Source organism: Ranitomeya variabilis, chromosome 1 (assembly GCF_051348905.1).
Source record: "Ranitomeya variabilis isolate aRanVar5 chromosome 1, aRanVar5.hap1, whole genome shotgun sequence".
NCBI classification, from domain to species: Eukaryota; Metazoa; Chordata; class Amphibia; order Anura; family Dendrobatidae; genus Ranitomeya; species Ranitomeya variabilis.
In genome coordinates this window covers 21,848,493-21,873,694 of record NC_135232.1, presented here as the reverse complement: position 1 = coordinate 21,873,694, position 25,202 = coordinate 21,848,493, and the positions used below count along the sequence as shown (strand labels likewise).

At 41.8% G+C, this 25,202-nt stretch overlaps 2 protein-coding genes across 4 annotated transcripts in view; both read right to left on the bottom strand.

The window, feature by feature from the left end:
• The window catches only part of LOC143802809 (uncharacterized), a 410,869-nt gene that overhangs the window by 325,865 nt on the left and 59,802 nt on the right, over positions 1–25,202 (bottom strand). The window lies entirely within an intron of this gene.
• LOC143802783 (uncharacterized) overlaps positions 1–25,202 on the bottom strand; it is a 143,146-nt gene that overhangs the window by 101,785 nt on the left and 16,159 nt on the right. The gene's annotated exons all lie outside the window — the stretch shown is intronic.

Sequence of the window (25,202 nt, the reverse complement as noted above, 5' to 3'; positions counted from 1 at the left end):
AGAGGTGTAGTTCTGTTGGGAGCCCAGTGCTCGAACCGTACCTCATAAGGGACGGACACCCCGGATTGACCAGTGATGTAATTCTCTTTATAGTCAAAATATCCTGAATTCCTGATCACTGTTAGAATCAGGCGCGGTGAGGTGATCGAAGATGGGTAGGATGCGTAACTCAGGAATATATAGGTATACAGTATGTGTATTTCCAGAGGTGTCCGGAGGGCTAGTTTGAGACGATGCCCTCCTCCTTTCACTGAGTACCGTGTTTTTTGGGTTGTCCCAGTGGGGGACAGGTAAACCCGGTAGAATAGATTATACGGCCATTTTAGTATTGTACACAACTTAAGTAAGGATATTTAGCTCTAAAGGAGAATCAGTTTCCGTGGAAGAAGACGACTTTGAATTTGTGTGATGAATTTGATACTGTTAGCCCAAAGACAGGGAAAGAAATCTGTCAGGAATGCAGGGAAAATATTCTCAATCTGGCATGTGAATTGTGTGATGAAGATTTTGTAGAAACTAATTAAGTCTGAGAACTGCTGTATTCCGTATCTGTGTGAAATTTCTAAGATACCAGATGGGAGGGGTCAAACAGCTGCGCTATTGCTTTCTTCTTTCTGTGCTGAGCAATGCTGCGATTTTCTTATCTCTGTGTCTCTGGTGTGGAGGGGGCACGAAGCTGCGTTCTCTTTGTATTTTCTTGGTGTAGTACACGCTGGTAGATCTGTGTTTTGTTTAAAGCGACAATATTGTTTTGAAGTACAAAGAAATATTGTAAATTGAAATTGGAAATTGAAAGTGAAATATAGTGCCTAGTTTTAGAAGGAAACTTGTAATTGATTGTTTGGTTATCAGTGTGATTGAAAGATTGGTAAAAGATTCACCTGCTTCAAGTTGAGTGGTTGATATATAGCAAATTGAGGATCAACAGAGGACATGAATTCTGATTGTTTTGTCACGTTGAAAAGGGAAAGTTGTCTATTACTATGACAAAAAACTGGATGTTTTGTGGTACTAGAAGGAACTGAGAAAGTGACTGAGATTAATGTGTCAGAAAAGCAAACAATCAAAAATTTGGGACAGGGGGTCTCCCTGAAAGTGAAATATGGTCCCTCCCCAGGAAATTAAGCCTCTACTCCCTACTGTAAGCCCTATGCCCCTTAACCCCAAGGCACCAATATATCCTGGGCTGCCGAGAAGTTTTATGGGCGTCTTATGGTAGTATTAAAAGATCTGGGATTCTCATTGTAACAAAAAGCCCATTCACACCTTTTTGTGACAGCTTTAATGTTCGGCCTTAAATCTGAATTGAAAGAGGCAATAATGTCAGTTAAACAGAACAAAAGAAAAGATTGAGTTCCAGCTCCGTAAAACATCCAGAAGTTTATTTAGTCCAACATTAAAAATAAGACAGATGCTCCCTTGCATGTGATGACTCCCAAAGAGAGGGGCACACGGCAACGCGTTTCGATCCTAAGATCTTTTTCAAAGCCATGTCTAGATCAGTTTGAGTTCCTGCTATATATGGGAACCCACCAATCAAATTTGATTATTGTATCACATGATAAATTAAAACGTCATACTAAAACCATCAGTAATATATATAGACAAATATAAAATATTCACCCTATATTTAGCAATAATGCAGCATGGTCTCTACACGTTTATTAAGACCCATCGGATATCTAGAATTGAGATGAAATATCCAATACGCCTCCCTGGTAAGGAGACGTCTTCTCATATCACCGCCTCGCCGAGGCACATTGACCTGCTCTATAGCTTGGACCTGAAAACTTGCCGTACTACGTGCATGACAATTGACAAAATGTCTGGAAGCAGCTGATATATTTCTGTTGTTATTAGCTATATTATTAATATCATATAAATGTTCTCGAACGCGGGTTTTTAATTTCCTTGATGTGCACCCGATATATGATACATTACATATATTGCAATCTATTTTATATATCAAGTTTAAGGAGTTGCAATTTATATACTGCTTAATATTAAATTTAATTGTTTTTTCCATATTTTGAAAAGTTTTAGTTACTAAAGCATGTTTACATGTACTGCAGTTGTTAGTGCCGCATCTATAAAAACCCGGATAGTTCAACCATGTTTTTTTCTGTTCCCTTGTGTGCATCTGAAATAAACTGGGGGATATTTGGCTTCCTATACTTGGAGCCCTTCTAGATACTACATTGATGCCTGATTTTAAAATGCATTGTAGTTGTTGATCCTCATATAGTACCGGTAAATATCTGTGAATAATGTTTTTTAGTTCATTGTATTGGGGACTATATTGGAAACATATATAGGGTTTTATAATCCTATTTGAGTCTATCTTTTTTTCCGCTGTTATAAGATTTGTCCGATCTTTTTTTTCTACTATTTTTTTTTTTGCCCTATTTATTGCCCAATTAGGATATTTCCGTTTTTTTAGTTTGTTTTCGATTTGCCTATATTCACCCTGAAGATCTTCTGCTACAGAGCAATTTCTTTTTATTCTGGTGAACTCTCCTACTGGGATTGCCTTGATAGTATGCTTATTATGACTACTCCCCGCATGTAATATAGTGTTACCACTGACTGGTTTGTAGTGCGTTTTAGTGATAACCTTCTGATTGGCAACGCCACTCAATTCTAAATCCAAGAAAACAATTCTGGTGCTATTCATATTATATGTAAATTTAATATTATGATCGTTATTATTCAGATAATCCACAAATTGTGGTATGGCAGATACATCCCCCCTCCACATGATGAGGGTGTCGTCTATGTATCTGCCATACCACAAGATGTAATCCGCATATGGGTTGCCCTCAGAAAACACATATTCCAGTTCCCAGTAAGACATGACTAGATTGGCTAGGGAGGGTGAGTATTTGGCCCCCATTGCCACTCCCGTTTTCTGTACATAAAATTGACTATCAAATAGAAAAAAATTATTAGACAACAAGAATTGAATCACATCTAGCAGGTAATTAGTCAAGTCCATGGAGAAACCACTAAATTTAATAAGATGGTATTGTATTGCCTTTAGAGCCAGCTGATGGGGAATGCACGTATAGAGAGAAACGACATCACAGGAAACCCATGAATAATTGTCTTGCCATATTTTACTGTCCATAATTCTCAGGACTTCCTTTGAATCTCTTATATATCCCGGGGTCCGTTTTACTAACGGTTGAAGAAGAGAGTCAACCCACTGGCATAGTTTTTCGTTGCATGATCCTACACCCGACACAATTGGTCGCATGGGTGGAATCCCTTCTTTTTTGTGTATCTTTGGAACCCCATATATAATGGGGATAATAGGATTCTCTACCATTAAGTACTCTATCTGTTTTTTAGTGAGTACTCCTAGGCTTAGACCCTCCTTAATGATTACATCCCTCTTTTTAATAATTGCGTTGGATGGGTTAGATTTTAATTTCTCATAAGTTTTAGAGTCAGATAATAGTTCGATCATTTTATTGTGGTAATCTAGTGTATTTAACACTACCACCACTCCCCCCTTATCTGACATTTTGATGGTAATATCTGTCATGTTTTTCAGTTCTCTTAATGCTTTTTGAAAATTTCTAGATATATTGTTGTTATTTCTGGTATCATTATTTTGATGTTCATTATATAGCTGTCTAAGTTCTTTTTCAACACTCTCCTGAAAACGATCCATACATTCCGATCTATTCTGGAGTGGATAGAAGTACGGGTTTTTTGTTTTAAATTCCTCGGATACATCAATTTTATTTAAATCTGATACTCCTTCATTATTAAGATCCTGTAACATGACTAATGTCAATTGCTCTGTAAAATCCATATCAGCATATTCATTCGTTATTTCAGTAGCAATAGGATCATCTATTTGTTGAGTATTCTCCTCTAGTTTTTGTTCCTGTAAAAAATGTTTTTTAATAGTCAAATTTCGGATAAATTTATTTACATCCATGATGGTTGTAAATAAATCGAAGTTTTGGTCTGGCACAAAATTGAGACCCAGAGATAATACTTGGGTTTGATTCTCAGTCAAAGACCTACTAGATAAGTTTAATACATTGGTAAAATTGTCTATTTCCTGTGGAACTTTTTGTTGCGAGTTGTCATTCCTTCCTCGTTTATGTTTCCTGCCCCCCCGCCTCCTGCGTTTTTTGCCTGGCGGTAATTGTGTTTAGGGGTAGGCATCCCTTTATCATTAGAGGAAATATCCGATGTATTGCTCTGATTGTCAGATGAATCCGGGTCTGAAGATGTGAAATAAACGTGCGATTTGGTTCTTTTTCTATAGTTGCTGCGTTTTTGGTGAGACTGGCTCTGCTTCAATATGGATTTAGGGGTTCCATTTGCCCCATTCATAGACCATGTTTGCTTGATAATCATTAGAGTCTCTAGTAAATTTTCTTTTTTTTCTTTCCATAATTAATTCCTCCAGGGCAGCTACTTTTTCTTTTATTTTCGTCATTGATGAATCATATGATGTATTAGATTTGTGTTCCATCAGCGTAGCGTTTATTTCCTCCATTTCTTGCTGTATATCCTTTAGTTTTATTTCCTCATATTTAATGATCAATTTCATGAGGTTACTGGAGCAATTACTTAGAATAGAATTCCATTCCTCCGAAAACTGTTCAGAGTATATGGTCGTTGGTAGTTTCTTAATACGTAGCCCCCTGGGGATCATCTCTTTTGATATATAATTTTTCAAAGTGGTCTGATCCCACCATACTTTAGTTTCCAACATCATAGTGGTCTCCAACTTATTCAGATTATCATACAAAACATTATTCTTTGATATATCCATTTGCTGAATAGAAAACACTTGTGCAGCTTTTTGAAGCCGGTCTCTTGGTATATCCGTAGCCATGCTACTATATAGAGTGAACAGGCAACCTCTCGTTTACGGGAGTATAAATGAGTCCTATGTATTTATATAGTAAAATACACACATGTGCATAGGGAGCTTAACGGGGGCACGGCAATCCAGCAATAAACTAATATGAAAAAAACACAAACAAGTTTGTAAGCCAGCTCACCGTTAATGAACGCAGGTGCAGGGAACTCCGCTTGCAGGAAGTCGAGTAAGATCCACAGAACAAAAGAAAAGATTGAGTTCCAGCTCCGTAAAACATCCAGAAGTTTATTTAGTCCAACATTAAAAATAAGACAGATGCTCCCTTGCATGTGATGACTCCCAAAGAGAGGGGCACACGGCAACGCGTTTCGATCCTAAGATCTTTTTCAAAGCCATGTCTAGATCAGTTTGAGTTCCTGCTATATATGGGAACCCACCAATCAAATTTGATTATTGTATCACATGATAAATTAAAACGTCATACTAAAACCATCAGTAATATATATAGACAAATATAAAATATTCACCCTATATTTAGCAATAATGCAGCATGGTCTCTACACGTTTATTAAGACCCATCGGATATCTAGAATTGAGATGAAATATCCAATACGCCTCCCTGGTAAGGAGACGTCTTCTCATATCACCGCCTCGCCGAGGCACATTGACCTGCTCTATAGCTTGGACCTGAAAACTTGCCGTACTACGTGCATGACAATTGACAAAATGTCTGGAAGCAGCTGATATATTTCTGTTGTTATTAGCTATATTATTAATATCATATAAATGTTCTCGAACGCGGGTTTTTAATTTCCTTGATGTGCACCCGATATATGATACATTACATATATTGCAATCTATTTTATATATCAAGTTTAAGGAGTTGCAATTTATATACTGCTTAATATTAAATTTAATTGTTTTTTCCATATTTTGAAAAGTTTTAGTTACTAAAGCATGTTTACATGTACTGCAGTTGTTAGTGCCGCATCTATAAAAACCCGGATAGTTCAACCATGTTTTTTTCTGTTCCCTTGTGTGCATCTGAAATAAACTGGGGGATATTTGGCTTCCTATACTTGGAGCCCTTCTAGATACTACATTGATGCCTGATTTTAAAATGCATTGTAGTTGTTGATCCTCATATAGTACCGGTAAATATCTGTGAATAATGTTTTTTAGTTCATTGTATTGGGGACTATATTGGAAACATATATAGGGTTTTATAATCCTATTTGAGTCTATCTTTTTTTCCGCTGTTATAAGATTTGTCCGATCTTTTTTTTTTTTTTTTTTTTTATACGTGCATTCCCCATCAGCTGGCTCTAAAGGCAATACAATACCATCTTATTAAATTTAGTGGTTTCTCCATGGACTTGACTAATTACCTGCTAGATGTGATTCAATTCTTGTTGTCTAATAATTTTTTTCTATTTGATAGTCAATTTTATGTACAGAAAACGGGAGTGGCAATGGGGGCCAAATACTCACCCTCCCTAGCCAATCTAGTCATGTCTTACTGGGAACTGGAATATGTGTTTTCTGAGGGCAACCCATATGCGGATGACATCTTGTGGTATGGCAGATACATAGACGACACCCTCATCATGTGGAGGGGGGATGTATCTGCCATACCACAATTTGTGGATTATCTGAATAATAACGATCATAATATTAAATTTACATATAATATGAATAGCACCAGAATTGTTTTCTTGGATTTAGAATTGAGTGGCGTTGCCAATCAGAAGGTTATCACTAAAACGCACTACAAACCAGTCAGTGGTAACACTATATTACATGCGGGGAGTAGTCATAATAAGCATACTATCAAGGCAATCCCAGTAGGAGAGTTCACCAGAATAAAAAGAAATTGCTCTGTAGCAGAAGATCTTCAGGGTGAATATAGGCAAATCGAAAACAAACTAAAAAAACGGAAATATCCTAATTGGGCAATAAATAGGGCAAAAAAAATAGTAGAAAAAAAAGATCGGACAAATCTTATAACAGCGGAAAAAAAGATAGACTCAAATAGGATTATAAAACCCTATATATGTTTCCAATATAGTCCCCAATACAATGAACTAAAAAACATTATTCACAGATATTTACCGGTACTATATGAGGATCAACAACTACAATGCATTTTAAAATCAGGCATCAATGTAGTATCTAGAAGGGCTCCAAGTATAGGAAGCCAAATATCCCCCAGTTTATTTCAGATGCACACAAGGGAACAGAAAAAAACATGGTTGAACTATCCGGGTTTTTATAGATGCGGCACTAACAACTGCAGTACATGTAAACATGCTTTAGTAACTAAAACTTTTCAAAATATGGAAAAAACAATTAAATTTAATATTAAGCAGTATATAAATTGCAACTCCTTAAACTTGATATATAAAATAGATTGCAATATATGTAATGTATCATATATCGGGTGCACATCAAGGAAATTAAAAACCCGCGTTCGAGAACATTTATATGATATTAATAATATAGCTAATAACAACAGAAATATATCAGCTGCTTCCAGACATTTTGTCAATTGTCATGCACGTAGTACGGCAAGTTTTCAGGTCCAAGCTATAGAGCAGGTCAATGTGCCTCGGCGAGGCGGTGATATGAGAAGACGTCTCCTTACCAGGGAGGCGTATTGGATATTTCATCTCAATTCTAGATATCCGATGGGTCTTAATAAACGTGTAGAGACCATGCTGCATTATTGCTAAATATAGGGTGAATATTTTATATTTGTCTATATATATTACTGATGGTTTTAGTATGACGTTTTAATTTATCATGTGATACAATAATCAAATTTGATTGGTGGGTTCCCATATATAGCAGGAACTCAAACTGATCTAGACATGGCTTTGAAAAAGATCTTAGGATCGAAACGCGTTGCCGTGTGCCCCTCTCTTTGGGAGTCATCACATGCAAGGGAGCATCTGTCTTATTTTTAATGTTGGACTAAATAAACTTCTGGATGTTTTACGGAGCTGGAACTCAATCTTTTCTTTTGTTCTGTGGATCTTACTCGACTTCCTGCAAGCGGAGTTCCCTGCACCTGCGTTCATTAACGGTGAGCTGGCTTACAAACTTGTTTGTGTTTTTTTCATAAATGTCAGTTAAACCTGATATTGAGACTTCCACTCCGGATGATGCATTAAAAATAGTAAACAAGGTTTTAAGAACTTACCCCGCTCTGCATCAGCAGGAAAGGCAAGGGTTAAACCAGTAGCCACAGCAATTCCTGCTCCAAATACAGCCCCCCCTCACAGCTGCAAGGACGCAGCTCCGTTCCTTATCAGTGGCCCACGTAACAGATTTCAGCTCCAGCCCTCCCACCCTACACTCAGTTCTCCAATATCCCTTTTAACCCTGTCTGGGAATCTCCCTCCCAAGCCCCCCAATGTCAATTCTCAGACCAAGAGCTTGTTTTAATTAGAGTAGATGGCAGACCTAATAAAGTCATAGTTACTCACCGATAACGGTGTTTCTCAGAGCCCATGACAGCACTACCAGAGAGAGGGGATCCGCCCTTCAGGGACAGGAAACCTACAGGATAAAAGGGCGGTACCTCTCCCCTGCATCAGTTTTGTTTACAGAGCATCAGAGGTCCTCCAGGTTAGTCACAACAACAAAAAAATACACAATTTAACGTATCTCTTAGTAAGTAAACACCGTGTCTATATGGAAAAACCACTTCACACAAAATAATGTGCTCACCGCACACGTGATGAGGGGGGAGGAATAAGCAGGTGCTGTCATGGGTTCTGAGAAACACCGTTATCGGTGAGTAACTATGACTTTCTCAGTCGCCCATGACAGCACTACCAGAGAGAATTTCAGAGATTATTGCTTAGGGAGGGACCACAGCCTGCAGAACCCTTCTTCCGAAGGTCAGGTCAGATGAAGAGGCTAGGTCTAAGCGGTAGTGTCTGAAAAAGGTTGAAGGTGATGACCAGGTGGCCGCTTTACAGATTTGATCTAATGGTACCTCCGACCTTTCGGCCCAGGAGGTCGCCATAGCCCTCGTAGAGTGGGCCTTCAGTCCCTCTGGAACAGCGTTTCCGGTGGATGAGTACGCCAAGGCTATTGCGTCTGTCACCCATCGAGCAATAGTGCCTTTAGAAACTTTGAGTCCTTTTCTAGGCCCCTGGAAGCAGATAAAAAGAGACCCTTCCTTCCTATGCTGCTGGGTGATTTTAAGGTATTGGGCTAGACACCTTTTCACATCTAGTGTGTGGAATTTCTCTTCCTTCTTATTTCTAGGGTCTGGACAAAAAGAAGGAAGTATTATTTCCTGAGATCTATGAAATGAGGATGCAACTTTTGGCAAATAGGCAGGGTCTGTTTTTAGTATAACTCTATCATCCAGGATTTGTGTAAATGGATGGTTTGCGGATAGGGCTTGGAGGTCACTTATTCTATGGGCCGAAGTCAGGGCTATTAGGAGGGCTGTTTTAAGTGAAAGAATCTTAAGAGGGAGTGATTCTAAAGGCTCGAACGGGGATTCTGTTAGGGCTGACAATACTAAGTTCAAATCCCAAGATGGTAACCTCCGTATAGTTACGGGTTTAGACCTTGCGGCTGCTCTGACGAATCGTACTACCCAAGGGTTGGCTGATATGTTTTCGCAGTATAATGCTCCTAGGGCTGCTATTTGTACCTTTAATGTACTTACTGAAAGGCCTAGGTCTAACCCTTTTTGTAAAAACTCTAGTATTTCAGTGATTGGGACCCCGTCCTGCAATCTTACCCCCGAGGATGATAGAAATTTTTTCCAGGTTTTACCGTAAATTTTTGTAGTCACAGGTTTCCTACTTTTCATTAGAGTGGATACTAGTTTGTCAGAAAAACCTCTTTCCCTCAATAGTGACCTCTCAAATACCATGCTGTCAGATGTAAATTCTCTGACTGAGGGTGGAACACCGGTCCCTGAGACAGGAGGTCCGGAAGATCCGGAAGGACCCAGGGATCGGTGATTGATAGCATGCTCAGCCATGAGAACCAGGCTCTCCTGGGCCAGAAGGGGGCTATTAGGATGAGACTGGATCTGTCCTGCCTGACCTTCCGCAGGACTGCTGGAATGAGTATGGTGGGGGGAAAAGCATACGCCAGTGTTTGTGTCCAGGGAATTGTGAATGCATCCACAGCCTGAGGGTTCCCCCCGGGATCTAGGGAGCAGAAGGCTTGCACCTTCCTGTTGTGAGAGTTGGCAAAGAGGTCTATCACAGGGACTCCCCATAGATCTGTGATTTTGTTGAAAATCCCCTGATTTAGAGACCACTCTCCCTGTCTTAATTGGGTACGACTCAAGAAGTCCGCTTTCTGGTTTTCTACTCCCTTTATGTGTAGGGTCGATAGGGAAAGAAAGTTGTTTTGAACCAGGCTGAAAATTTCGGAGGTGGTCCTCATTAATGTTTGGGATCTGGTTCCCCCCTGGTGGTTTAAGTAAGCTACCACTACTCTGTTGTCCGAGAATACTCGGACATGGTGACCTTGTAGCTCGTTTAGAAAGTACAGTAAGGCATGCTTTACCACTCTCAGTTCTTTTTGATTTGAGGAAGACACTAGCTCCTGATTTGTCCATAACCCCTGAGCGATTCTGTTGTCCAGGTGAGCCCCCCACCCTGTGGGACTTGCATCTGTAGTGACTATCTGAGATGTCTCTATCACCCAAGGAACTCCCTTTGACAAGTTGCTGGGATTTAACCACCAGGCTAGGGAACGAATAGTAGGCAAATCTAGAGTCATGCGACCTTCTAACCGCCCTCCCAGTAGTTTGTTTTTTTAAGACGTCCCACTGGAGGGGTCTTGTGTGGAGTTGCGCCCACTGAATTGCTGGAAGGCAAGCAGAGAGGGACCCCAGTAGTGACATCGCCTTCCTTAGAGTCATGGTAGGGTTCGTACGTGCTTCTGACACTAAGTGAATTATTTTTTGTTTTTTGTCGTGTGGCAGGAGACACATTTGAGAATTTGAGTCTAAGATGAGACCCAAAAATTCTTGAACCCTGGCTGGTTCCAGCTTCGACTTTTGGAGGTTCACTAACCACCCCAATTTTTTTAAAATGTCTATGACTGTCGCGTTGCTGGCAGCAGAGTTCGGCCGAATTGCTCACAATCAAAAAATCATCTAGATATGGAATAATCAAGACATTTTCCTCCCTCAGATGCGCCATCATCTCTGCTATCAGCTTGGTGAAGACGCGAGGGGCAATTGATATACCGAATGGGAGAGCCTTGTATTGGTATTCCTTTGTCTGTCCTTTCATGACTACCGCTAGTGTGAGGAATTTCTGAGAAGTCTTGTGGATGGGGACGTGATAATATGCATCGCTGAGATCTAGAACTACAGTGGGGCAAAAAAGTATTTAGTCATTCAGCAATAGTGCAAGTTCCACCACTTAAAAAGATGAGAGGCGTCTGTAATTTACATCATAGGTAGACCTCAACTATGGGAGACAAACTGAGAAATAAAAATCCAGAAAATCACATTGTCTGTTTTTTTATCATTTTATTTGCATATTATGGTGGAAAATAAGTATTTGGTCAGAAACAAACAATCAAGATTTCTGGCTCTCACAGACCTGTAACTTCTTCTTTAAGAGTCTCCTCTTTCCTCCACTCATTACCTGTAGTAATGGCACCTGTTTAAACTTGTTATCAGTATAAAAAGACACCTGTGCACACCCTCAAACAGTCTGACTCCAAACTCCACTATGGTGAAGACCAAAGAGCTGTCAAAGGACACCAGAAACAAAATTGTAGCCCTGCACCAGGCTGGGAAGACTGAATCTGCAATAGCCAACCAGCTTGGAGTGAAGAAATCAACAGTGGGAGCAATAATTAGAAAATGGAAGACATTCAAGACCACTGATAATCTCCCTCGATCTGAGGCTCCACGCAAAATCCCACCCCGTGGGGTCAGAATGATCACAAGAACGGTGAGCAAAAATCCCAGAACCACGCGGGGGGACCTAGTGAATGAACTGCAGAGAGCTGGGACCAATGTAACAAGGCCTACCATAAGTAACACACTACGCCACCATGGACTCAGATCCTGCAGTGCCAGATGTGTCCCACTGCTTAAGCCAGTACATGTCCGGGCCCGTCTGAAGTTTGCTAGAGAGCATTTGAATGATCCAGAGGAGTTTGGGGAGAATGTCCTATGGTCTGATGAAACCAAACTGGAACTGTTTGGTAGAAACACAACTTGTCATGTTTGGAGGAAAAAGAATACTGAGTTGCATCCATCAAACACCATACCTACTGTAAAGCATGGTGGTGGAAACATCATGCTTTGGGGCTGTTTCTCTGCAAAGGGGCCAGGACGACTGATCCGGGTACATGAAAGAATGAATGGGGCCATGTATCGTGAGATTATGAGTGCAAACCTCCTTCCATCAGCAAGGGCATTGAAGATGAAACGTGGCTGGGTCTTTCAACATGACAATGATCCAAAGCACACCACCAGGGCAACGAAGGAGTGGCTTCGTAAGAAGCATTTCAAGGTCCTGGAGTGGCCTAGCCAGTCTCCAGATCTCAACCCTATAGAAAACCTTTGGAGGGAGTTGAAAGTCCGTGTTGCCAAGCGAAAAGCCAAAAACATCACTGCTCTAGAGGAGATCTGCATGGAGGAATGGGCCAACATACCAACAACAGTGTGTGGCAACCTTGTGAAGACTTACAGAAAACGTTTGACCTCTGTCATTGCCAACAAATGTATATTACAAAGTATTGAGATGAAATTTTGTTTCTGACCAAATACTTATTTTCCACCATAATATGCAAATAAAATGATAAAAAAACAGACAATGTGATTTTCTGGATTTTTTTTTCTCAGTTTGTCTCCCATAGTTGAGGTCTACCAATGATGTAAATTACAGACGCCTCTCATCTTTTTAAGTGGTGGAACTTCCACTATTGCTGAATGACTAAATACTTTTTTGCCCCACTGTATCATAAAACAGTTTGGAAACAGATTTTTTATCGTTGACTTTATTGACTCCATTTTGAACCTCTGGTTTTTTACATAGGTGTTCAACTTCCGTAAGTTTATTATGGTTCGGAAGGTTCCGTCTGGTTTGGGCACCAGAAACAATGGAGAATAAAATCCCATTCCCCTCTCTAGAGGGGGGACCTCTTCGATGACAGATTTGTTTAGTAGTTTTATGATTTCTAGCTCCAGGGCTTCTTGCTGTAGGGGAGACGACCTCAGCGGTGTTACCACATAGTTCCTTGGGGGTAAGGATAGAAAGTTTATGCGAAGCCCTTCCCGTATTAGATTTATAATCCAAGGGCTGGACGAAATTTTCTCCCAGGCCGGGAGGAATTGAGATAATCTCCCTCCCACCCTGGGAGAGATGTCACTTGGAGGGGTTTTTTTTTATCACGAGGGGAGTTACCAAAGAGGAACCCTCTATCCTTTCTTCTCCCGTCATCCCATCGGGTTTGTTCTCTTGGTGGTCTCCTTTTAAAGAATTTTCTGTTCCGAAAGGGCCGCTTATTATATGTTGGGGCAAGGACGGGAAACCCTTTCTTTTTATCACCCGCTTTTTGCAGGATATCATCCAGAGTTTCTCCAAAGAGGAATTTGCCCTCACACGGGATGGAACAAAGTTTCTGTTTAGTTTGCAAGTCTCCTGGCCAGGTTTTCAGCCACAAGGTTCTCCGTGCTGTATTTGAAAGGGCTGCGGATTTGGATGTCAATTTAATTGAATCAGCCGAAGAATCTGCCAGGAACGCCGTAGCTCCTCTAATCATAGGGATAGACTCTAAGATTTTATTTCTCGGGACCCCATCTCTGAGCTGTTTTTCTAGGTTATCAACCCAGATCATTAGGGACCGTGACGTGCAAGCTGCCGCTATGGTAGGCCTTAAGCATCCTCCTGCTGACTCCCAGGCCCCTTTGAGAAAGGTATCTGCCCTCTTATCGAGAGGGTCTTTCAGGGTTCCCATGTCCTCAAACGGTAAGGCAAACTTTTTTGAGGCTTTAGCCACCGCAACATCTAGTTTGGGGGCTTTATCCCATGTAGCAGAAGCCTCATCTTCAAAGGGGTACTTCCTTTTAATAGAGGGGACTGATGCGTTTTTCCTTTCTGGTTTCTCCCACTCCTTTTTAATTAATGCCTGTATATTTTCGTTAAGGGGGAATACTTTACGCTTCCTTTGAGATAGTCCCCCAAACAAAATGTCCTGAACAGTTTTGTCAGGACGGGGGTCCAGAACCCCCATTGTAGATCTTATCGCCTTAACAAGGCTATCGACCTCCTCTAGGGGGAAACAATGACGACCTCCACTCTCGTTATCCGAAGAAGAGGATGAGGAGTCATGCGTATCTGAGCTCTTACTCCCTGAATAGGAAGGGTCAGAATCCGCAGGGGAGATAGGTTGTTTTTTAGTAGTCTTCCCACTTTTAAAGGAATTAAACGCGGTCTCAACTTCCGATTTAATTACGGACCGTAATTCCGAGGCAAAGTTTGGGGTCTCCTCACAGAGGACTCGTTCTATACAAGACCCACATAGCTTTTTATCCCACGTCTGTGACAAAGCTTTTTCACATAGGGGGCAGGTTCTATGCTTCATCTTCCCCGTTCTCTTCCTTGCCTAAGATAAATAGAGAAGGGGAACCCTAATTACAAAAGGTGAACTTTCACGAAGATCACTCACCAATCTGACGCAGCCACAGGTACCGGTTCTGGAGGAGGGGTCGCCTGAGAAGCATCCGTGGGAGGCAGCTGATTAACCACACTGGAGCTTTTACTGCGCTGAGTGGAACGGCTATCAGACCGAGAGCTTCGGTTGCCTGCAGAAATCCGTTTTTCCTGAACGTCCGATTTCTGCCGACGGCGCTGTTGTTGCTGCTGCGGCGGCGGATGGAGCTGCTGGTCGCTGTCCTCCATGGTATTACCGTGGAACAGCCTGCAGCCAGGAGCCTCCGTCGCCTTCTCCATATAAACGCTATTAACCCCCTTCACCTGTGGCTGCGGAAAGAGGAAGCGTCCATTTTTTTTTTTCTTTTTCTCTACTGCGCATGCCCGCAGCCAGCAACCCGGAAATGGAGTATTCCGGTTTCGGGGCAGCGCCATCTTGGTGCAGTCACTCAGAGCGGCGCCCCCGAACCGGAAGTTCCATTACTACTTCCGGTGCGGCGCCATCTTGGATTCTGGCATTCACACAGCATGATGAAGCCCCAGGCTCCCATCAGAGCGGCGGCTGCGCTTCCCCCCGCACACACTACCGGACCCATCAGTCGGAGCTGTGGCGGCTTCGGATACCGGACCAGCCGTGGCAGGGGCGTCCCCCCTGCCAGAAGTCGGACTGGCCGGCCCCGGTCCTCGTCGGTCGGTCTTCAGCAGGTACCGTCCAAGGAGGTTCCCCGTCAGGGACAGGAAACCAAACTGATGCAGGGGAGAGGTACCGCCCTTTTATCCTGTAGGTTTCCTGTCCCTGAAGGGCGGATCCCCTCTCTCTGGTAGTGCTGTCATGGGCGACTGAGAAATAAACTCTTACAAAACCCTGTGGGTCCTTTCCTTGAGGTTACTGTTCAGGTCCTAATCTCTCCCGTATGTCCGGTAAATTTACTGGGGGCAGATTTATTATCACAGTTCCTCTCCAGAATACAATTCCAAGATGATGGTCAGATGTTCCTTACGTTATATAACCCCTATGCAGATGAACACAATGAGATGTGTATCTTACATGCCCTTCCTACGGTTATGATGGCCCTGATAGGCCCAGATCCACCCCCAATAATGCCTGTAGAACCAGTAAAAGTGTTTCTGAAACCTGGTGCCCCTTTTCCCAAAGTCCATCAATACCCTTTGAAATATGATCAGGAGCGGGGCTTCAAGGGGCAAATACAAATGTTAGTCGATAATGATACCGTGTTTCCCCATGTAACACGCCCTTGTTTCCCGTTAAGAAAAGCCCCCACCCGGCTAACCCCCTGTGTAACGGCTGGTACAAGATCTATGGGCAGTTAATGCAGCTACTGTTCTGGAAACTCCGGTGCCTAATCCACATACTCTTTTGTCCCAGATACCTCAGGATGCTGCTTGGTTCACAGTCATCGACCTCGCCAATGCCTTGCCAGTTTCTATTTGCATTCACTTATCAGGGATGACAATTGACGAGGAGAGTTATGCCACAAGGGGCCCAAAATAGTCCCAATCAGTTTGCAAAAAATATGGGCGAGTGTCTTTTACCCTGGCAGTTAAATCACCGCTATGTCACGCTGCTTCAGTATGTGGCTGATCTTTTGTTGTGTGCACGAACCGAGCAGGAAGCCATTGTTGCCACTGTTAGCCTCCTCAGGTATCTGGCAGATCTGAACTGTCGGCTTTCGGCCTCGAAACTTCGGTTCTGCCTTGGTCAAGTAATATTTTTGGGTCACTGTCTCCTTCAGGGTGTCAGACACCTCTCAAAAGAAAGAAAAATAGCCGTCAGCTGCCTTCCTTTTCCAAAAGATGAGACTGAACTCCAGCGTTTTCTTGGACTATGTACTTTTTGTCGTCAGTGGATACGGGACGCATCCCGCATAATGCAATTTCTCTATAATGCCCTGAAAGACGGTTCAAGATATGCTGATCATTTTGGCAGATTCCACACCGGATACGCTGTTACTACGGAAGATGCTGTAGTGCACGGAGCTGCACTCCCTCACTGTCAGCACAAGAAGCAGAACTTCAGGCTCTGTCTACTGCATGTGTTCTGGCCAAAGACAGGCGGGCTAATATTTACACGGACTCACAGTATGCATTTTGTATTGCTCATGATTTCGGAGCCCTATGGGCCAATCGAGGGTTTATTACCACCGCCAGGACTCCAGTGAAGAATGCTGAAGCTGTTAAAACCCTCATGGACTCAATCAAATTACCTATCCAGGTGGCCATTATCAAAGTTAAGGCGCATGGTCCTAAGAACAGTCCACAGACTGTTGGTAACGCCTTTGCAGATATGCAAGCAAAAGCTGCTGCTCTCCTACCCATTGACCTGACCATACCAGCTATGGTGACCACACGCTCTCAGCGTAAACAGTTACAAGAAACACTGACTCTACAAGAACCTGATGATCCACGACAGACTGAGGTCTTCTGTCGGACCTCGCAAGACCGCTTAATGACGATGCAGAGAATGTCCCCAAAGGAAGAAGTGAAGCGGTGGAAGGCTGATGGAGCACGTATGGACAATGGTCTCTGGAAAAAGGACCAACTTGTGTGTCTCCCTAAGTGGATGTACCCTGCTATTGCTATGTGGGCACATGGGCCCACACATCGAGGAAAAAACCAGGCCCTAGCCCTGGTACAAAAATTCTACTGGGCTCCAGGTATTTCTACATTCCTGACAGCACTCAACCGTGCATGTAGTATGTGTCAGACCTGCAATCCCGGTCAACTTCAACGTGTACCCCCAAAGCACCTTGCTAAGCCCGACTATCCTTTCCAAAGGCTCCAAGTGGACCACATCACGTTGCCTAAGTCTGGAAGGTATGAATATTGTCTGGTGGTTGTCGACATGTTCTCCAGTTGGCCAGAGGCATTCCCCGTTACCAACATGACTGCAAAGACTACAGCGAAGTCTGGTGAAGGAAGTCATATGCAGATATAGTGTTCCAAAAAGTTCCGAAAGTGACCAAGGCCCGGCCTTTTCTTCTCATGTGTATCAGGAGGTTTTGATAATGCTTGGATCCACTGTAGCCTTCCATACTCTGTACTATCCACAATCCAGTGTGAAAGTTGAGAGGCAGAACGGCACACTGAAGGGACAATTGACCAAAATGATGCAGGAGACTACGGCTCCATGGCCAGAGCTCCTACCCATTGTACTGTACCACATTCGTACTACCCCTAAGGCAAAACATGGCCTGTCCTCATATGAGATATTGTTTGGTGCTAGGCCCCCAGTTGCAAATTTCCAGTCTCAGTAGTTGTCAGAAGAAACTGACCGTGCTGTTCAATATGTTATTCAGCTTAGTAAAAATCTTGCTAACACCTATGTTTTAGTCTCTTCTTCCCTTCCAGATTCAGCAGAAACCGACACTTGTCACAACTTGAAGTCTGGTGATTTTGTGGTCGTGAAAAGCCATGTCAGAAAACACGGACTAGAACCCTTGTATGACGGTCCCTACCAAGTCCTCAGTATCACTCCTATGTCAGTAAAGCTGGAAGGAAGGCCGACGTGGATCCACGCATCGCACTGCAAGCTGGTCAAACAGACTAGTAGCAAATAAGGGGACATAATGTTTTGGTTTTTCGTATTTCCATATAATAATATTGGTAACTGCATGGGACAGCCTAAATTCCCCAATATCCTTGAATAATAAGTTTGTACAATATCATGAAAGATTAGTAGTACAGATGGGTATAGCCAATAAAATTGTCAGTTCTATTTTCATTTACCCTATGATTACACAAATGTGGGATAACTTGCTTAGGGCCAAAGATTATTTAGATGATCAAATTTGGGATATATTGGATATACTTAATACTACTGTTGCTGTCCAAAACCAATTTATTATAGTCACTAATCAATACACTGTAGTACTGTATTACTTAATAGCAGCACAGGGTGGTACGTGTCAGGTTATTGGACCCGCATGCTGTCATTATACAGATCCCAATAGCACTATGAAGTTTAAGTTAAAGTTAGAAGATATTCAAAGACTCAGAGATCAATATAATAAAGGCAAATACCGTAATAAGGACAGTTGGTGGCAGACACCTTCTCCTTTCTTAATCCAGCAAATTGGTTTAAGGGATTTGGGGGCTGGATAGCTGGAATCTTGCAAAGTTTGTTATATATTGTTGCCTTTATCCTTGTTATGTATGTAATACTAAAACTTGTTCTTTGGTGTATTTCTGTGTGTATTAGGAAATTCTGCACTAAGACAACTAGTGATGAAACCAAAAGCGTTGCCACCCCTGCTCTTCTCTACACCGATTTCACAAAGTTATCTGATGAAGATGTTGAAGCCAAGCGCATGACTATCTTCAAAAGATCCCCACCACTGTTATCAATAATTGTTATTCGTAAATTCTAGTATACAGGGGGGACGGGTACGCCGCAACAGCCATGGCTGGTAACATGGCTCCAGTCATGTGAAGACCAGTACCCCTCGAGCTTAGAGCTTGGGATAGTACCTCTGATGCTGGACATTAATTAACAAAATTTATCTAGGGGGGAATGTGAAGGAAGAAATTAAGAAAGATTCTCCATTTTGTGCTTTTCGACTCCATTTTGTTGTTTTGATATAAATTTTGTTAGTAGGCTAAAGTTTACAGCTGTTATGAGACCTTGATTGTTGCAATCTAAACAGAACATGAGACTGAGGGTGTATTGTTCTACAAAACTTTGACGCACAGACTGTTCCTCAATTCTTATAGGTTAAGAACTGTGAGCGTGTTCTTATGCTGATTGGTTGAAGTATAATTTCTATGACTATGATAAGTCATACAGAATAAACGGGGGCCAGAGAGATCAGCTTGATCACCCCCCCAAACAGAGACACACGTCTCCGTCTGGTCATTTTCAGTTGCCGGCAACGCCTTGTAGATTAATTTGGAAATCACCGAGTTAACCGTGAAGGATCAATTTAGATCCTCCCTCAACAGAAGGACCCACTTAGGGCATTAGGGCAGTGCAGGGACAGGTTCAGGTTAAATTCAGGTGGTGACCATTCCCCATTTCCCTATCGGTAAGGCCGTCCTTTCCCCATTTTCCATCCCTTTGTGTGTGTTGCGCCATTGATTGACTGACCACCTGTTGGGTCATATTATATCGTGATATCAGGTTAATAATTGATTTAGGGGGACTGTGAAGGAGAAAATGGCTAATGAAATCAATTATTAAACCTTATATAAGTCAGTTCAGATATGATGTAGCAAGATGGAGTCTATTTCCTGATCAGCAGCACACTGGAAGGAATTTTTGGAATGTGAAGAAGCCACTGGACATTGGACACTGGACTGAATACCATATATGGAACTGAAGTTGGAAATGAAGTTGGAATGAACCAATCAGAGTGACACTAACTATTGAGAAGTTGTGCAACCACCCCATTTCATGCTTCTAGTATCTTCCTTTGTTCAGAGAATAAAGCAGTTGTGTGTAAGACTTTGCTGAGAGAGGAGTGTGTATCTGTCTCTGTGTATCTGATACATTCTTAGCCGCTAAGCTAGCACTCAGCTTATATTTGGTCAGGTACAGGCAGTCATATACATCTCACTTTAAGAGATCACCCTCACACTAGGAGAGACTAAAAGATCTATAGGGAAAGTGCTGACATGGAATAGAAACCTTACAAAGGAAAAAAGCAACTGTCCTACTAGATCAGGTGTGGGAGAGCTCAAGTTTCTCCTGTTCTAGCAAATTCCTGGGGTCTGAAGTGCTCGGACCAGCATCTGCGTTTTGATGCCCGCTGGCCCTTTAATGTCTTCTTGCTCTTACTTCACTATTAAACACTGTGATACGTGTAATGAAAGATTACACCCTCATACTGTAAGTCACTAAAATATCCCAAATAATTATATATAAGAATAATAGGAAAATTAAGAAATGTAAAAAGTAAAAAAAAATCCTTTTTATTGACACCAAAACACATGATAAAAAAACATTTAAAAACAAGGGAAAGGGGATAACCCCCATAGGGACTCACAAACTACACAACCTAATGGTATGTCTTTGGAGTGTGGGAGAAACCCCATGCAAACACAGAGAACATTCAAACTCCTTGCAGATGTTGTCCTTTGTGCTTCCCTGTGTGTGAGTTCCATGACATCTAAAGAGATTTTACTGAAGTGACTTTCTTTTAAAACACTTTCCACATGGAGTGCATGAAAATGGATTCTACCCAGTGTGAATTCTCAGATGTCTAATGAAAGCAAATTTGTGAACAAAACACTTCCCACATTCTGAACAAGAAAATGGCTTCTCCTTGGTGTGAGATTTTAGATGTACCTTAAGCTGTGATTTCCGATTAAAACATTTCTCACATTCTGAACATGAATATGGCTTCTCCCTGGTGTGATTTTTTTGATGGCTATGAAGATTAGATTTGTTGATAAAGCATTTTGCACAATCTGGGCAAGAAAATGGTTTTCCTGTGTGAGTTCTCTGATGTACAATTAGAGCTACCTTTTGGCTAAAACATTTCCCACACACGGTACAACAAAATGGCTTCTCCCCGGTGTGAGTATTTTGATGGTTTAGAAGATTTGATTTGTTGATAAAGCTTTTTCCACATTCTGGGCATGAAAATGGTTTTCCTGTGTGAATTCTCTGATGCACAATCACAGCTGACTTTTGGTTAAAACACTTACCACATATTGTACATGAAAATGGCTTCTCCCCTGTGTGAATTATTTTATGTCTAAGAAGATCTGATTTCTGAATAAAGCATTTATCACATTCTGAACATGAAAATGGCTTCTCCCCAGTGTGAGTTTTTAGATGTGTAACAAGCTGTGATTTCCGAGTGAAACATTTCTCACATTCTGAACATGAAAACGGCTTCTCCCCTGTGTGAGTATGTTGATGGTCAAGAAGATTTGATTTCTGGATAAAACGTTTTCCACATTCTGGACATGAAAATGGTTTTCCGCTGTGAATTCTCTGATGTACAAATAGAGTTGAATTTTGTTTAAAACACTTTCCACATATGGTACAAGAAAATGGCTTCTCCTCCGTGTGAATTCTTACATGGTTATCAAGATATGATTTCCAGGTAAAACATTTCTTACATTCTGGACATGAATATGGCTTCTCCCCTTTGTCAGCTTTTTGGTCTTGATCACTCTTCGTGTGACTTTTATTTTGCCCAAGATTCTGGGGTGAATCAGAAGACAGGACTTGTTTAAATGCATTAGATGACAGATCTTGGGTGTGAAGGGCTGAGGGTATATCTAGGACAACAGCATGGTCAGCATATGTATTCTGCATACCAGAATCATCTGTCAAAAGGATAAAACAGATGTTGAAAATGTTAAACCATTTTCTAGGTTGCTACACCAACATTACTTGCTACCGTTTTGTACCAACCACTAACTGTTATATAAATATTCACCTATAAAAGTTGCTATAGTTGTGTAAACTATCTACACTGCGTACGTAGATCATATTTGTCTTCTTACCTTGTTCTTGTCCCTTCCCCTACGTCCTCATGTGCCACCCCTTTTCCCTTGCCCCTTGACCCTCACCACCTCCTCCCCTTTCGTGTTATGTCTCGTGTTATGTCTTGTTGACATGTTTGAGAAAATTTTCAATAAAAATTATTTGAATGAAAATGTTAAACCATAACATTAAAACTTGGTTTCCACTGGTAAACTCAAATCTCTGACTGCAGGATCGGTTGCACTGCTCAGATAACAATGTTCTTATGATGGTGTGATATGTTATGTAGGTATCATTTTGTGTCTTCATATTTTGCTGATTTTCATATTGTTCTCTTGTTGCCCTGTATCATTCCGTGTATTCCCCATACTGTCTAGAGTCTCAATTACCTTCCAAAAGGCTGATAATTGAATTAGCTCACTTACTGTCTGCAGCCTGACTGTATCTATGCCTCTTGATGAACCCCCATGTAATGCCTTAAACCTCCGAGGCACCTTTGTCTTGTCTGGGAGGCCTGAAAACCGCCCCAACCTGTCTGACTACCCCTGGACATAAGGAGGGGGCTGGGGAGGACAGGAGCTGAAAGTCAGTTCCTGAGTGGTGAGGATGGTGTGAAGACAGCACGTCAGAGAGAAGGGGAAGCATATGGACCATTTTTATCCTCTACCTGCTGGATTATTGGACTCTCATCTCCTTGGACATTTTTCCTGTTACTGAACTGCATTCATGTTCTGGACTATTGTATCCTCAGTGTGGTGGATTGTTTATGGACCTTTTAGTTTTGCCTATAATAAAGGACTTGGGATTGTTCACACTTCCCTCGCTCTGTTGATTGCGTGTTATCGGAGAAGGACCCCGTGACAGGTCTTATTACCAAAACGACCCTTCTACAATACCACATTCAAATCACATACAGTTACTTAATAATATTCATTATATTGAGAATCCTATACCACAAGACCCATATCCATGGCTACCTTAGGTAAGGTGACATAAGAGGAATAAGACTTTATGATACCATAAAACAAGTGTCTAAAGACTGTATAAGGAAGGAGTCATCAACAGAAATGTGCAACCAAGCAGATTTGTCACTTTTAAACACCTTGTGATTACTAAAAAAATTAAAATCTGCATATTTTTTCTCCTAGAAAAAAGTCAGACTATAGGAATAATTTATCCTTTTTCCTATTTTTAAACTCGCATCCTGCACATTTCCCTGATGAAATTACTTCAGTAGAACAATTGTTCAAGAGTTTCACGATTAAATTGTTGGGCCCCAGATATCCTATCAGGACTCAATGGGTTCTAAGAGATGATACTCATTTTCCATGTAACCATGAAATTTGGGTGTGTGATAATATCGATCTCCACATCTGAGTTTGTGCTTTGTGGTCGGCTTTTCTGTCCGCCGAGCCACAGCAGATACATCTTTTCTCTGGGAGTTTAGTTTCTGTTATCCTTGCTACAGTGATTTTAGGGTACCAGGTGTCTTCATTTGCTCATTTGTCTGCCCTATCACCTTTCGGGTGCAGCTTTCTATACTTTACCCTAGCTGCTATTTCCTGCTGGTGATGGTCTCATTTTGAAGTCCATCCATATTGCTGTTGTTTAAGCTGGTCAGTGAAAGACCATCTAGGGTTTATCTATTCATTATTTATCCTGCACCTATCTTCTGTTTCTTGTTAAGAAGTAGGTGGTTAATTTTCTAACAGTAAATTAATTTATTTAATGCTTTATTTTGTATTTCATGGTTTATTTTACTCACTTTGGGATCTTTTTCAGCGCATTTTACCTTCTTTAGGTAATTTGCACTCTGCTTTGCCTTTCGGTTCCTTAGGAGGAACCTGACACGCTTGACGGCCTTTCGGGCAGCATTGGTCCAAATAGCCATCATCAAGTCAGTTGTTAGGGCTAACTCAACTCATGCAGTAACCACTATGGAGTGCGGGGACAGGATCTCTAGTCTGCACAGGAACTGGCTGGGTCAGTTGCAGTTTTTCCAGAGTAGTTATGATTGTGTAGTAACAGATTTCTCCATGTTCTGTATTCTGTCACACAATGACATAAGTTTAATAAAAGCTAATGGTTTCTTAGTCCCTAAATTTGGCAAATAACTTTACCTCATCAGTACTGACAGCAAATAGGAAACAGAACTCGGCCTCGTTCACATAGGCAGAATTCATCTCCAGCTGTATTTTTCATCTATAATATGACTGCACATCCTGTGTTATCACCTGAACCGGTATCACAGATTCAGACACATTGATATGTAATTTGTTTTTATGAAGGGTGAAGGGATGAATATACTGCTGAAAAACTGATAGATCAAAGACCATTAAAAAAATCGTATTCAGTGACTGAGAGGAATCTGTGACTTGTTTTCTTATCCCACGGCCAACACTCACCTGGGAGGTTACCTGTAGGGGTCTCTTCTTTACACTGCTCATCACCCCTCACATTAGGGGTCTCCTCTTTACACCGCTGATCAACCCTCACATTAGGGGTCTCCTCTTTACACCGCTGATCGCCCCTCACATTAGGGGTCTCCTCTTTACACCGCTGATCGCCCTTCACATTAGGGGTCTCCTTTTTACACCGCTGATCGCCCCTCACATTTCTCTCTGGACCATTAATATTGTTCAGATCTTTATCCGGATCCAAAAGCTGCAAAACAAATATAGTAAAAGTCCCCGATGATCGGAGAAGTCCCCGGGAATAATGGTGAGAAGATCCGGACATGTGAGGTCTGTGGTCAGCTGTGATCCTGCCGTCTCCACCGCTCTCATCACACAAGTATAAAACATATAATACTGGAGGAGAAAACAAGACTGAACACAAGGACGTCACAGCCGTCTACACATCATAGGGAGATCTCCACCTACCTGATGGTCCTGTGGAGGAGGAGGAGGAGCGGGACATCTCTCTGGGGTTGTCCTCTTACTGGAGAGAACTGAGGAGACACAGACAGGACTGACATCATTATTACATACAGAGAATTATAGGCCGTGTGTATTTAGTCCTGTCTATTACCTGGTGATGTGCGGGGCCGGTGCTCCTCCATCATCACCTCCTGGTACCGATCCTTGTGTCCTTCTAGATACTCCCACTCCTCCATGGACAAATAGATGGTGATGTCCTGACATCTTATAGGAACCTGACACACACAATGACACTGTCATCACCCAGAATCCTCCAGTGCTGTCCTGTATAATGTCCCAGCATTCCCAGCAGCGTC